This window comes from Trichosurus vulpecula, chromosome 9 (genome assembly GCF_011100635.1).
Source record: "Trichosurus vulpecula isolate mTriVul1 chromosome 9, mTriVul1.pri, whole genome shotgun sequence".
Lineage (NCBI taxonomy): Eukaryota > Metazoa > Chordata > Mammalia > Diprotodontia > Phalangeridae > Trichosurus > Trichosurus vulpecula.
Genome location: NC_050581.1, coordinates 199,060,600 through 199,072,901, shown reverse-complemented (window position 1 = coordinate 199,072,901; position 12,302 = coordinate 199,060,600).

Sequence of the window (12,302 nt, the reverse complement as noted above, 5' to 3'; positions counted from 1 at the left end):
GTTTAATTTTTTGAACATTTTTATTTAGAGTTTTGAGTTCCAAATTCTCCCTCCTTTCCCTGAGATAGTAAGCAATCAGATATATGTTATACATGTGCAATTATGTAAAACATTTCCATGTTAGTCGTTTTGTACAAGAAGACTCAGTTTTTTTTAAAATGAAAGAAAGTTGGGGCAGCTAGGTGGCACAGTGAGCAGAGCACAAGCCCTGGAGTCAGGAGGACCTGAGTTCAAATCCAGTCTCAGACAATTGACACACTTCCTAGCTGTGTGACCTTGGTCAAGTCACTTAACCCCAATTACCCTACCTTCCCCCCCCCCCAAAAAAAGAAAGAAAAAATGAAAGAAAGTGAAAAATAGCCTGCTTCTGTCTGTTTTCAATCAATATCAATTCTTTCTCTGGAGGCAGATAATACGCTTCATTATTAGTCCTTTGGGATTGTCTCGGATCATTGTATTGCTGAGAATTGCAAAGTCATTCACAGTTCTTCATTGAACAGTATTGCTGTTACTGTGTACAGTGTTCCCCTGGTTCTGTTCATTGTGCATCAGTTCATGTAAATCTTCCCAGTTTTTTCTGAAATCATCCTGTTTGTCATTTCTTATAGCACAATAGTATTCCATTACAATCATATACCACAGCTTGTTTAACCATTCCCCAATTAATGAGCATCCTTTCAATTTCCAATTCTTAGCCACCACAAAAAGAGCTGCTATAAAAATTTTTGTACACCTAAGTCCTTTTCCTTTTTTTGAAATGTCTTTGGGATATAGACTTAGCAATGATATTGCTGAATCAAAGGATGTGTACAATTTTATAGCTTTTTGGGCATAATTTCAAGTTGTTCTACAGAATGGTTGGATCAGTTCACAACTCCACCCATAGTGTGTTAGCATCCCAGTTTTTCCACATTCGCCCAGCATCCAACATTTTCCTTTTTTGTCATATCAGCCATTTTGATAGGTTTGGAGTGGTACCTCGGAGTTATTTTAATTTGCATTTCTCTGATCAGTAATGCTTGAGAGAATTTTTTTCATATGACTATAGATGGCTTTGATTTCTTTGTCTGAAAACTGCCTATTCATATCCTTTGACCATTTATCAATTGGGGAATGACTTGTATTTTTATAAATTTGACTCAGTTCTCTATGTGTTTAAGAAATGAGGCCTTTATCAGAGATACTTGTTGCAAAAAATTTGTCCCAGTTTTCTGCTTTCCTTGTAATTTTGGTTGCATTGGTTTTGTTTGTGCAAAACCTTTTTAATTTTATATAATCAAAATTATCTATTTAATATTTTATCATGCCCTCTATATCCTCTTTGGTCCTAAATTATTCCCTTATCCATAAATCTGACAGATAAATTATTCCATGCTTTCTTAATTTGCTTATGGGATCACCCTTTAGGTGTAAATCGTTTTGACCTTATCTTGGTATACTGTGTGAGATGTTGGTCTATACCTAGTTTCTGCCATATTGTTTTCCAGTTTTCCCAGCAGTTTTTGTCAAATAATGAGCTTTTGTTCCAAAAGCTTAGATCATTTCAGACCTTTTCATCCCTCTTCAAACCTTCCATGGTTCCCCATCTCCTCACTGTCTCCACTTGCCATTCACCAAGAGCCCCCTCTTTTCCCCACCTAATATCACACTACTCTGATGTCTAACCCCACTGTCTTCTCCATCCCATCTCACATGAAGAGGTGGCCAAGGCAAACCCTGCTTCAGGCACTGTTAATCCCTTTCCTTCCCCCTTCTCCAGGAGATTGCCCCCCTCCATGATCTCCACTCATTAGTCTTCATTCTCACCATATCTGCTGCCTGCAAACATGCTTGTGTCTCCCCCGTCCTTAAAAACTCTCACTGATCCCCACCAGCTATCGTCCCATATCTGTTCTCCATTTATTGGCTAAACTGCTTGAGATGGTTGTCTACCATGGGTGCCTTTCCTTCCCCTCTCTGTCTTCAGAATTATGCATTTCTGATTTCTGACCTCATTCAACCAAAGCTGCTGTCTCCAGAGTTACCAGTGATCTCCTCATTTCCAAATCCAATGGCCTTTACTTAATCTTCATCCTTCTTGACTTCTCCATACTCTTTGACACTGCCAGTCACCATCTTGTAAATACTCTTTAGGTTTTCATGACATTGCTATCTCCAGGTTCTCCTACCTATCTGACAACTCCTCAGTCTTTTTTGCTAGATCAAGGAGTGTACCCATGGATCTCTCCTCTTCTCCCTCTACACTGTTTGACTTCATGAGCTCATCAACTCCGGTAGATTCCGTTATCTCTTTGCAGATGATTCTTAGATCAGTGCATCTGATCTTGCTCCTTACCTTCAGTCTTGCATTACTAATTGCCCATTGGACATCTGGAACCTAGGGAGATGCTAGGTAGTTCATTTGGTACAGCACTGCATTTAGAGTCAGGAAGACTTGAATTCAAATTCCTCCTTGGACATGTGCTAGCTGTGTGACCCTGAACAAGTTGCTTAAGCTCTGTTTGCCTCAGTTTTCTCATCTCTAAAAATAGGGAAAATAGTAGCACCTAGGGTTGCTGTGAGGATCAAAGAAGGTGATATTTGTTTAATGCTTTGCAAACCTTAAAGCACTATATAAATGCTAGGGAACGTTGTGTCCTATTGCCATTTCAAACTCAGGGTGGCCAAATCTTGATTCCATTATCTTTTGTCTCCAAATCTTTCCCTTTTCTGAACTTTCTTGTTACTGTCAGAGGCATCATCATCACCCAGACTTGCAACCCAGGTGTCACCCTCCTCACTCTCACCCCCACGTTCCATCTCTTGCCAAGTCTTGTTTCAGCTTATACATCTCATATATGACCCTATCAGCCTACTCTGGTACCCTTCCCTTGTTACTTCACACCTGGACTAATGCAGTAGCCTGTTAGGTGGTCTTCCTGCTTCAGTCTCAAGATGATCTAAACTATAGGCCCGACCACATCACCCCCCTCCTCTAGCAGCTCCTTAGCTACCTCCATAATCAAATATGAAATGTGCTTTTAGGCTTTTAAAGTCTTTCACTGCCTGGCTTCTCCTACATTTTACTCTCCTGTATGCTTAATCTACATAGTGATACTGACTTTCTTGCTGTTCTCTTATCTCCCATCTCAGTGCCTTTCCAATGGCGGTCTCCCCTACTGGGAATACTTTACCTCCTCACCTCTACCTTCTGGATTCCTTCCAGCCTGAAATCAAATCCCCTTAAGAGCACAAGCCCTTTCCCAATACCCCTTTCCTTCCCCACAGCTAGTGTCTTCCCTCTAAGATCATTTCCCATTGACACTCTGTATGTGTGGGTCATATATGTACATAGTTGTCTACGTGTTGTCTTCCCCGTTAGAATGTCAACTCCTTGAAAGCGCAGACCGTGTTTTCACCTTTTCTTGTACACCCAGTGCTTAGCATACTGCCTAGGCTATTAAGCAATTACTAAATTCTTGTTGACGCATAAATGATGTAGGTAGATGGAATGGGAAAACACTTATTAGACACCATGTGCTAAGCCCTAGGAATACAAAAAAAATCGACAGTCCTTGTTGTCAGAGAGCTCACTTTCTAACCGGGGGAGACCCCACATATTGGAGCCCCAGGGGTTCTTCAAGTATATTGGTGACTTAGCCCTTAAAGGTCTACTGTTAGGCAGGGTTCAGGCAGATTGCACATTGCAACCTGTTTGTGCTTGTTTTCTCTTTTGACACTTTCCCACTGAAAAACGAATGGGGGGAGAGGAGTAGTCTTTACTCCTTGACCACAGTCCCAGAGCCACAAGATGATTTGGGGTGGGGGTGAGGAATGAGTACCTGGGTCATACCTAACTCTTTTCTCTAGGCTTTCAGAAAACCTCTCTCCTAGTTCTACTTGTCTGACTATTCCTCAGTCTCCCTTGCTTGATCGTTCTCCAGATCATGGCCTTTAATCATAGGTGTCCCTCAAGGTCCTGTCCTAGGTCCTCTCTTTTCCCTCTGTCTTACTTCACTTGGTGATTTCATCAGCTCTCATGGATTTGATTACCATCTCTCTGCTGGTGATTCTCAAATCTGCCTTTCCTGTCCCAGCTTCTCTGCTGAACTCCAGCCTCCCATCTCCAACTGCCTTTCATACATCTCAAACTGGATGTCAGGTAGACATCTTAAACTCAGTATGTCCAAAACAACTCACTGTCTTTCCCCCAAGCCCTCCTTCCTTCTACTTTGCCTATAACTATAAAGAGTAACAGCCCCCCCACCCCAGTCCCTCAGGTTCCCAATCTAAGAGACCTCCTGGATTCCTCACTACCTTTAGCCCCACATGTCTAGCATGGTGCCAGAGCCTGTGGATTTCCCCTCTACGACATCTCTCCAATATGCCACCACCTTTCTTCTGACACTGGCACGACGCTGGGGCAGGCCCTCCTCATCTCATGGCCTTATTATTACAGTAACAGCTGGTGGGGGGGGGGAGTTGCTTGTCTCCCCTGCAAGCCATCCTCGATTCACTTTCCTAGCGCAGGATCAACACGCCATCCTCTACTCAATAAACTCCCAGGATCAAATACAAAATCCTCTGACATTCAAAGCCCTTCATAACCCAGTTCCCTTCCACCTTTCCAGTCTTCTTTCATCTTCCTTCCTGACAACTATTCTTCCATTCAGTGACACTGATGACCTATTTCATGAACAAAACACTTCAGCTTTTGACTCCAGGCATTTTCTCTGCTGTCCCCCATGCCTGGAACACTCCTTTCTCTGCTCCTGGCTTTAGTCACAACTAAAATCTCACCTACAGGAAGCCTTCCTGAACCACTCTCAATTGTAATGCCTTCCCTATTTTAATTATTTTCCTATTCATCTTGTATACCTTGCTTTGTATACATTTGTTTACAGGTTGTCTCTCCCATTAGTTTGCGAGCTCCTGGAGAGCATTATCGTTTTCATCTTTGTGCTTCCAGCACTTAGCACAGTGCCTGGTATATATGTAGATGCCAAATTTTAGTGATTGTTGATAACACACAGAAATGCTTATGATTCCTGTGAATTTATTTTATATCCTGCAATTTCGATGAATTTTTAATTTTTCAGTTAAAATTTTGGTTGATTCTTTAGCATTTTGTAAGTAAATCTTTGTCTAATCTCCAAAAAAAGCAATCATTTTGTTTCTTCTTTACCTATACTTCTTCCTTTTATTTCTTTCTTATTGACAACTACAATTTCTAGCACTTTGTTCAGAAGTAGTGTTGATAAAGGGCATCCGTGCTTTACCCTTTATCTTATTATAAAGGCCTCTTAAGTTTTCTCCATTATATATATTTGCTCTTGGATTTAGATAGATATGATTTGCTATATTAAAGAAAGGTCCAAATTTTCTTATGCTTTCTAGAGTGCTTTTTTTTTAAATAGAAACAGGTGCTAGATTTTGTCAAAGCCCTTTTCAGTAACACCTATTGATATGAACATATGGATTTTATTATTTATACTGTATTATTAACATGATATATCATATCTATAGTCATCCTTATGTTAAGGTGTCCCCCTGTGCTGTATAAACCCAGCCTGATTTCTTATATGTTGTGGTAACTTACTTGCTCATATTTTATTTAAAATTTTTACATCAGTGTTCATTAGAGATAGGAGTTTACAATTTTCTTTCTCTACTTTATCTGATGTTGGTTTATGTATGAAGACCTCATTTCTGTTATAGAAAGAGATTGGAAGAATGCCTCTTTTTTATCATCACAAAAAGTTTGCATAATATTGGAATTAATTGTTCTTTGCCCATAGAATTTCCTTACATAGCCTTTGGGTCCTGAAGGTTTTTTTCCCATTTTGGAAGAAAAAGGAAATTGAACGAGATGTAAATGTTCAATTTATTCTTCTGATATTGGCTTATTTAAATAGTTTCCTTTGTGTAAACAGTCATCCATTTCTCTTATCAGTTTTGTTAGAATATAATTTAAGCAAATTCATTTCTAATAATTTCCTTCATTTCTTCATCAATTGTTGTGAGATCTCCTTTTTTAATTTTGAAACAATTTGGTCTTCCTCTCATTTTTCATCAGAATAGTCAACTGTTTATCTTTCTTGTTTTTTCCAAAAAAAACTCCAAGTTTTTTTTATTTATCAGTTCCTATAGTCTTTTTACTTTCAACTTTATTAATGTCTTCTTTAATTTGGGGATCTAATTTTGTTGCTTACTTGGGGATTTTTTATTTGTTATTTTTTTAAGTTTTTTTTTTTTAGATATATGCCCAGTTCATTGATTTGTTCATGAAAGTGTTTAGAGATATCAATTGTCTTTTCAGAATTGCTTTACCTGCATCCCATAAGTTTTGGTATTTTGTCTCATTATGGGCGTTTCTTTGAAGAAATTTGTTATTTTTCTCTAAGCTATTCTTTCACTTACCAGTTCTTTGATATTGTTATTTAGTTTTGAATTACTTTTTCATTTTTTTTATTCCGTAATCAGAAAAGGACGTGTTGAGTATTTCTGCTTTTCTCCATGTTATGTAAAGGTGCCATTTTCAACTGGAAAATAGGTAGTAATAAAAACCATCACTAGCATTTATATGACCCTTTAGGGTTTGCAAAGCATTTTACACCTGACTTCATTTCATCCTCACAGCAGTCCTGTGAGAGAGATGCTGTTGTTAGGCTCATTTTGCAGATAGGGAAACAGGCTGAGAAGTCAAGTGACTTATCCAAAGTCACACAAGCTAATAAATATCTAAACCAGGATTTGAACTCAGATCATCCTTATTCCAAATCCGACACTATCCATTATGCTACCTAGCAGCCTCACTTTCTTTCCCATTAATTGCCAGAGATCTATCATCTAATTTTTATAAAGTTATACTCTGGTCCTTAACTTGTTTCTTATTTATCTTTTACTTAGATGTGCCTGGGTTTATAGGGAAACATTTTGGTCCCCTGCTATTATATTATTACTATTTCTTCCTCTGATCCTATTAACTTTTCCTTTAAGAATTTAGATGCTTTGTTCTTGGACATATATTTCGAGTGTTGATATTGACTTACTGTCTGTCAGGCTTTTATGCTGGCGTAATTTCTTTGCTAATCTTATTATCATAATCATGTTTATCATTGTCTTATCTGAAAACACAATTGCTATTTCTGCTTTTTTGTATTCAACTAAAGCAGAACAGATTTTTCTCCAACTCTGTTATTTCTAAAATATATGGGGAACTGACTGAAATTTATAAGAATAGGGATCATTCCCTAATTAATAATTGGGAAAGGATATGAATAGACAGTTTTTAGAGGAAGAAATCAAAGTTATAAATAACTATGTGAAAAAAGTGCTCTAAATTACTAATAGAGAACTGTAAATCAAAACAGCTCTGAAGTACCAATTCACACCCATGAGATTGACATATGCTAGCAGCGATATGGGAAACTGGGCCCATTAATGCACCATTGGTGGAACCGTGAATTAGTTTGACCGTTCTGGAAAGCAGTTTGGAATGATGGCCAAAAAACTACAAAACTCTGCATAGCCCTTGACCCAGCAATACCAGTACTACGTCTATTCCCCCAAAGAGATCAGAGACAAATACGAAAGATCCATATGTTAAAATATATTGATAGCAGCTCTTTTTGTGGTGGTAAAGAATTGGAAAGCGAGGGGAGACCCACCAATTGGGGAATGGCTGGACAAGTCAGGATATACGAATGAGAAGGAATGCTGTTGTGCTGTGAGAAATGATGAAGGAGACAGTTTCAGAGAAAGTTGGAAAGTTTGGATCAGTGTGTTTGCATCTGTGTGACAGTCTGCATCAGTATGAACTGATGCAAAGTGAAGGGAGCAAAACCAGGAGAACAATTTGTATGATGATAGCAGTATTGTAAAAACAACTTTGAAAAACTTAAGAATGTTAGTCAGCACTACAGTTGAACACTACAATTCCAAAGGACTCATAATGAAACGTGCTGTCCACCTCTGGATAGGGAGTTGATGGTCTTAAATGGCACAGTAAGGCATAATTTAAAAAAAACATGCCTAATGTGGGAATTTGTTTTGCTCAAATTTATTTATTTGTAACACATTTTGTTTTTTTTTTTCAGCGGGGGTGGGGACAATACAGGGGTGGGAGAGAGAGAATTTGGATCTGAAAATACAGTTTTTAAAAACCAAATGAAAATGAGGTTCATGCCATGCGCATTCATTTCCCTACCCTTTCCTCCATGATTATTTACTCTTTATCTTATGTCCCTCTGTTATGTGATAATGATTTCCATCCACTTCCTCTTTTCTTCCTTAGCATAGTCACTTGTCCCTCCCATTTTTGTCTTCTACACCTATCAAAACCATCATTTTTACTTTTCTATATGACCCGTAAAGATAGTAAGTTTCTGAAAAGACATTTGTTTCTTGTCCCCCTATTAACATGTAAACAATTCATCCCCACATGTTCCCTTCCAGTTAAACAAATATGTGTCTTTTTCTGTGTTTCTCTTGGTGCCTACATTTCCATTTTACAATGTCTATTCATACCTGGGCTTTTTATCAGGAATGCTTGGAAACCACATGACTCAGGAGGTCAATGGTATTATTCATCGTCAGTCCTCAGAGTGATCCTTGCATCGATGGCAGTTATTAAGTCTTTCAAAGTTGTTTTCACAATGTTATGAGAGATCATTTGTCCAGAGGCAAAAATGGGATGTGAAATGTCAAATGGAGAACAATTAGTAGGCAAATTTGACTGGAACAAAGACTATCCAGAGGGTAGTAGTGTGAAATAAATCTGGTAAGAGAAAAGGAAGCCACATGGCAAAATACTTTAAGTAGATGTCAGGCCTAGAATTTTGTATCTTATCATTGAAGCAGTAGGAAACTATTGAAGATTTTTTTTTTTAAAAAAGGGAAATATAGATCGGTATTTTGGTAATATCAAATCGACAACTATGTAGAGGATGAATTGGGAATATCTAGAGACCATAATGAGGGAAACCAATTAGAAAACAGTTGCAGTAGTCCAGATGACTTGATGAGGGCCTGAATTCTAACGTAGAGGCTATAGGTTGGGAGAAGAGCATAGGCATGAAAAATTTCGCAAGGGTGGGATCAATAAAGTTGGCAACTGATAGAATGTGGCAGAGCTGAGGGAGAGGAGAGCCGAAGATTATTCCAAGATTGCCAGTCTGGGTGGTTAGAAGAATAATGGTTCCCTGAACAGACACGTAGAAGATTTAAAAAGGGATGGGTTTGGGGTAAAAACTCTGGGTTCCATTTTAAACAGTGAATTTGTGATGCATATGGTATATCTAAATGGAGAAGTGCAGCAGGCAGCCAGTAATGGATAGGACTGGATATGTAGATTGAGGAGATACTTGAATAGAAATGGTCATTTAACCCATGAGAGCTAATGAGCTTGTACTTGCCCCACATGAACCCAACTGAGATTTAAATCCCATTGTCTAGGTCATCATGCTGTCCTCATGAGTTAGTGGAAGAGCTGAAGAGTCAAGTTGGGTTGCCTTGCAGATTACTGAGTGCTCAGCTGTCAAACACCGTTACTTACATTGACAAGGAATTGGTATGGGGTGGAAGTCATAAAACTGCCATTGAGGGACAGCCAGGGCTCTCATTTTGGTCATCTGTTTCATGAGGCAGAGTAGGGGTAAAAGGCAGTAAGTAAAGCTTGCTTCATTGCGCCCAAGCTTCAGCCAAAGGAGGCAAGAATCTTTTAGCCGTACGTAACCATTGTTGTTGTTTGGTCTTTCCAGTCGTGTCTGACACGTGGGCGTGACCCTATCTGGTGTGTTCTTGCCCTGCATAGCCAATTTTAGAGGATAGTACAACAACCTTATGACAATGTACAAAATATAAATGGAACATGATTAACAATCTTCAGTTTCATCCATGCCCTCCACCTACACAGTTGCCATTTGTAACTTAACAGATAAGTCCTAGGGAGTTACCTGGTTGTGGTTTCATGGTGCCTTGTGGCGGCACCATGAAACACAACAACTTCAGATGCAAAGAAGTTCAATAATGTGCCCACATTCATCCGAAGAGTAAGTTTCAGTCAAGATTCGAACCCACATTTTTCTGATTCCAGATCCAGCATTCTGTTCGCTATGCCATAGAAAAACCTATTAAAAACTATGATACACATTTATGGTCACAGAAAAAAAAAAGCCAAAAAGAATCAAGAGAGGAGGATTTTTTCTCAACAGATGTAATATGGGTTCTACGGAGCACGTGAAGATAGTACCTGGCTGCTTCTTGCCATGCGGTAATCCCAGACTAAAGAGCTGGTGTTCTGGTATGATATGGCAAACCTGGAGTGGTCCCTTAGTTCTCCCTCACCTGTGTCCCACACCTCCCACACCTGTGTCCCATACCTCCCACACTGTCATAGACAGTGGTGGGGGACAAGTCACTTAAAAAGAGCCAGCCTCTGATTGGTTGGTGCTTACTTGGACCCAGCAGGAAGCATCACAGAACTTGGAGACTTCCAGTGGGAGGTTGGAAAAAGGCTGACTCTCCTCCATCCTGGCTTCAAGGTGCCACTAGCCATGTGGCACCTAGAGCCAGAGACTGAACTCTAGCGCTTGTCCCTGAGTCCTTAGCTGCCTTTCCTGCTTTCATGTCTTTCCTGGATCTCAAATGAAAGAGTGCTTGTGCTGAGGTAGACCTGAGTTTGAAAGAAACAGAGGTCTTGGATTCTTTGTGTCACCGTTGAAAGGTAGCAAGGGGAAGAGACCCCAGCCACTACTCCAGCTGTCTTAGAGAAGATGACCAGTGCAAGCCTGGTCTGTTGTACCAGAAGCTATGTGGGTCATTATGGAGCTGAGATAAAATGAAAAATAACAGCAATCCCACAGACTGTTTTATGTTCTAAGTTTAAATGTCAAGTCTCCCAATCAGATGTTACTGAATCCTATTTTAAGTTTGTTTAGCCACATGTATACATGTTAGCATTCTGGAGTTAGCATTCACTTTGTGTATAGGAAATAGATACCTGTCCCATTTCTGGGTCACATTGTATATTGAGTTCTCTTTTTGTTTTCCCCTCTTAGGGAGTCCTTATACATGAGTCAAATCCTAAGCTATCAATAAAAATTTCCCCCTGGATATGGAGGCAGGGGAGTAAAATTTAACAAGTCAAAGTTTGAGAAAAGGGAGACTGGCCTCATTCATTTGAAGCCAGGCTCCCCAGGGCTGAACCAAATTTGGGTCACATGAATAGATCCAGAGCAGAGGAGTCCCTTAGGGAGAAGGATTGGGCAAGTGGCCCTGCCCCTAACACCCACCAGTTGTTCTCAGTTTTGGACAAAATAACAAAGTAGAAAAGTATATGCTTCAAGGCCAGACAAAGTTTACCGTACCGAAAGGGAAGGACTTTCTACTACAATTTACTTCTAACCATAAAAAAAAAAATTTCAGTTGAAGAGTGTAGGGAGCGGATTTTTTTCAAAAGCACCACGTCTTGCACATAATATGCATTCAATAAATGTTGATTGAATTTAAGGATAAAAGGAGCTTTTGTAGGGAAAAACAAATGTACCTTTTCTTTTTAAGAGGTAAATTTTTCTTCATGTTAATTGAAAGATTCTCCCCCACCCCAAAAAACCTGAATTGCTTTCAACCTAGTACCTGGGCATACTCTTCTGATTCCCACTCTTACTGGCAGGCTGGTTTCCTAGAGGGAAACTATTCCCATCAGGATACTAGATCTAAAGCTGAGGGGTTGGATTATTTTTTAATGCTATCTCACAACCCCAGCTTGGGTGCTCCCCATTTATTGTCATTTATCAATTAACTACCTGGATTTGTTTAGCTTTTAATTAGGGGTATTCACTGCTATAAAAACAGTCGGTATAAAACATTCCCCCTAAAAATGTGGGGGACACATTCTTCCTCAAGTAAATAGCAGAGTCCAGGGGAAAATAGACTTGGGCTTAGAGAGCCCATTGGCAAAGAGATAGCTCATTGCTCTTCATTGGATGAAAGGCCTTTTCCCCCTTCTTAGAATCCTAGTAAGTTTCCTCTGAGATGTATGTGGCTTTCTGCTGGGGCCCGAGGATCTGTACCCCTATAAAGTCCTGAAGCTGCTTGTTACCAGCATTGTCTGGCTGTCTTGTCATCTCAGCTCCCAACAGTATGCGTTGTTTGTTACTAGTCTAGTGTCTTTGGTGATAGATTCATGGGGGAGGCAGGGAAAGGAAAGAAGAGGGTGGTGCTTCCTCTGGGCTTGATCTCCCTCCTGCCCTCTGATTATAGATGTAAGTGTCTGGCCTCTCAAAGCACAGGAACACCGCTACTGCAATCTCCCTTTTTGA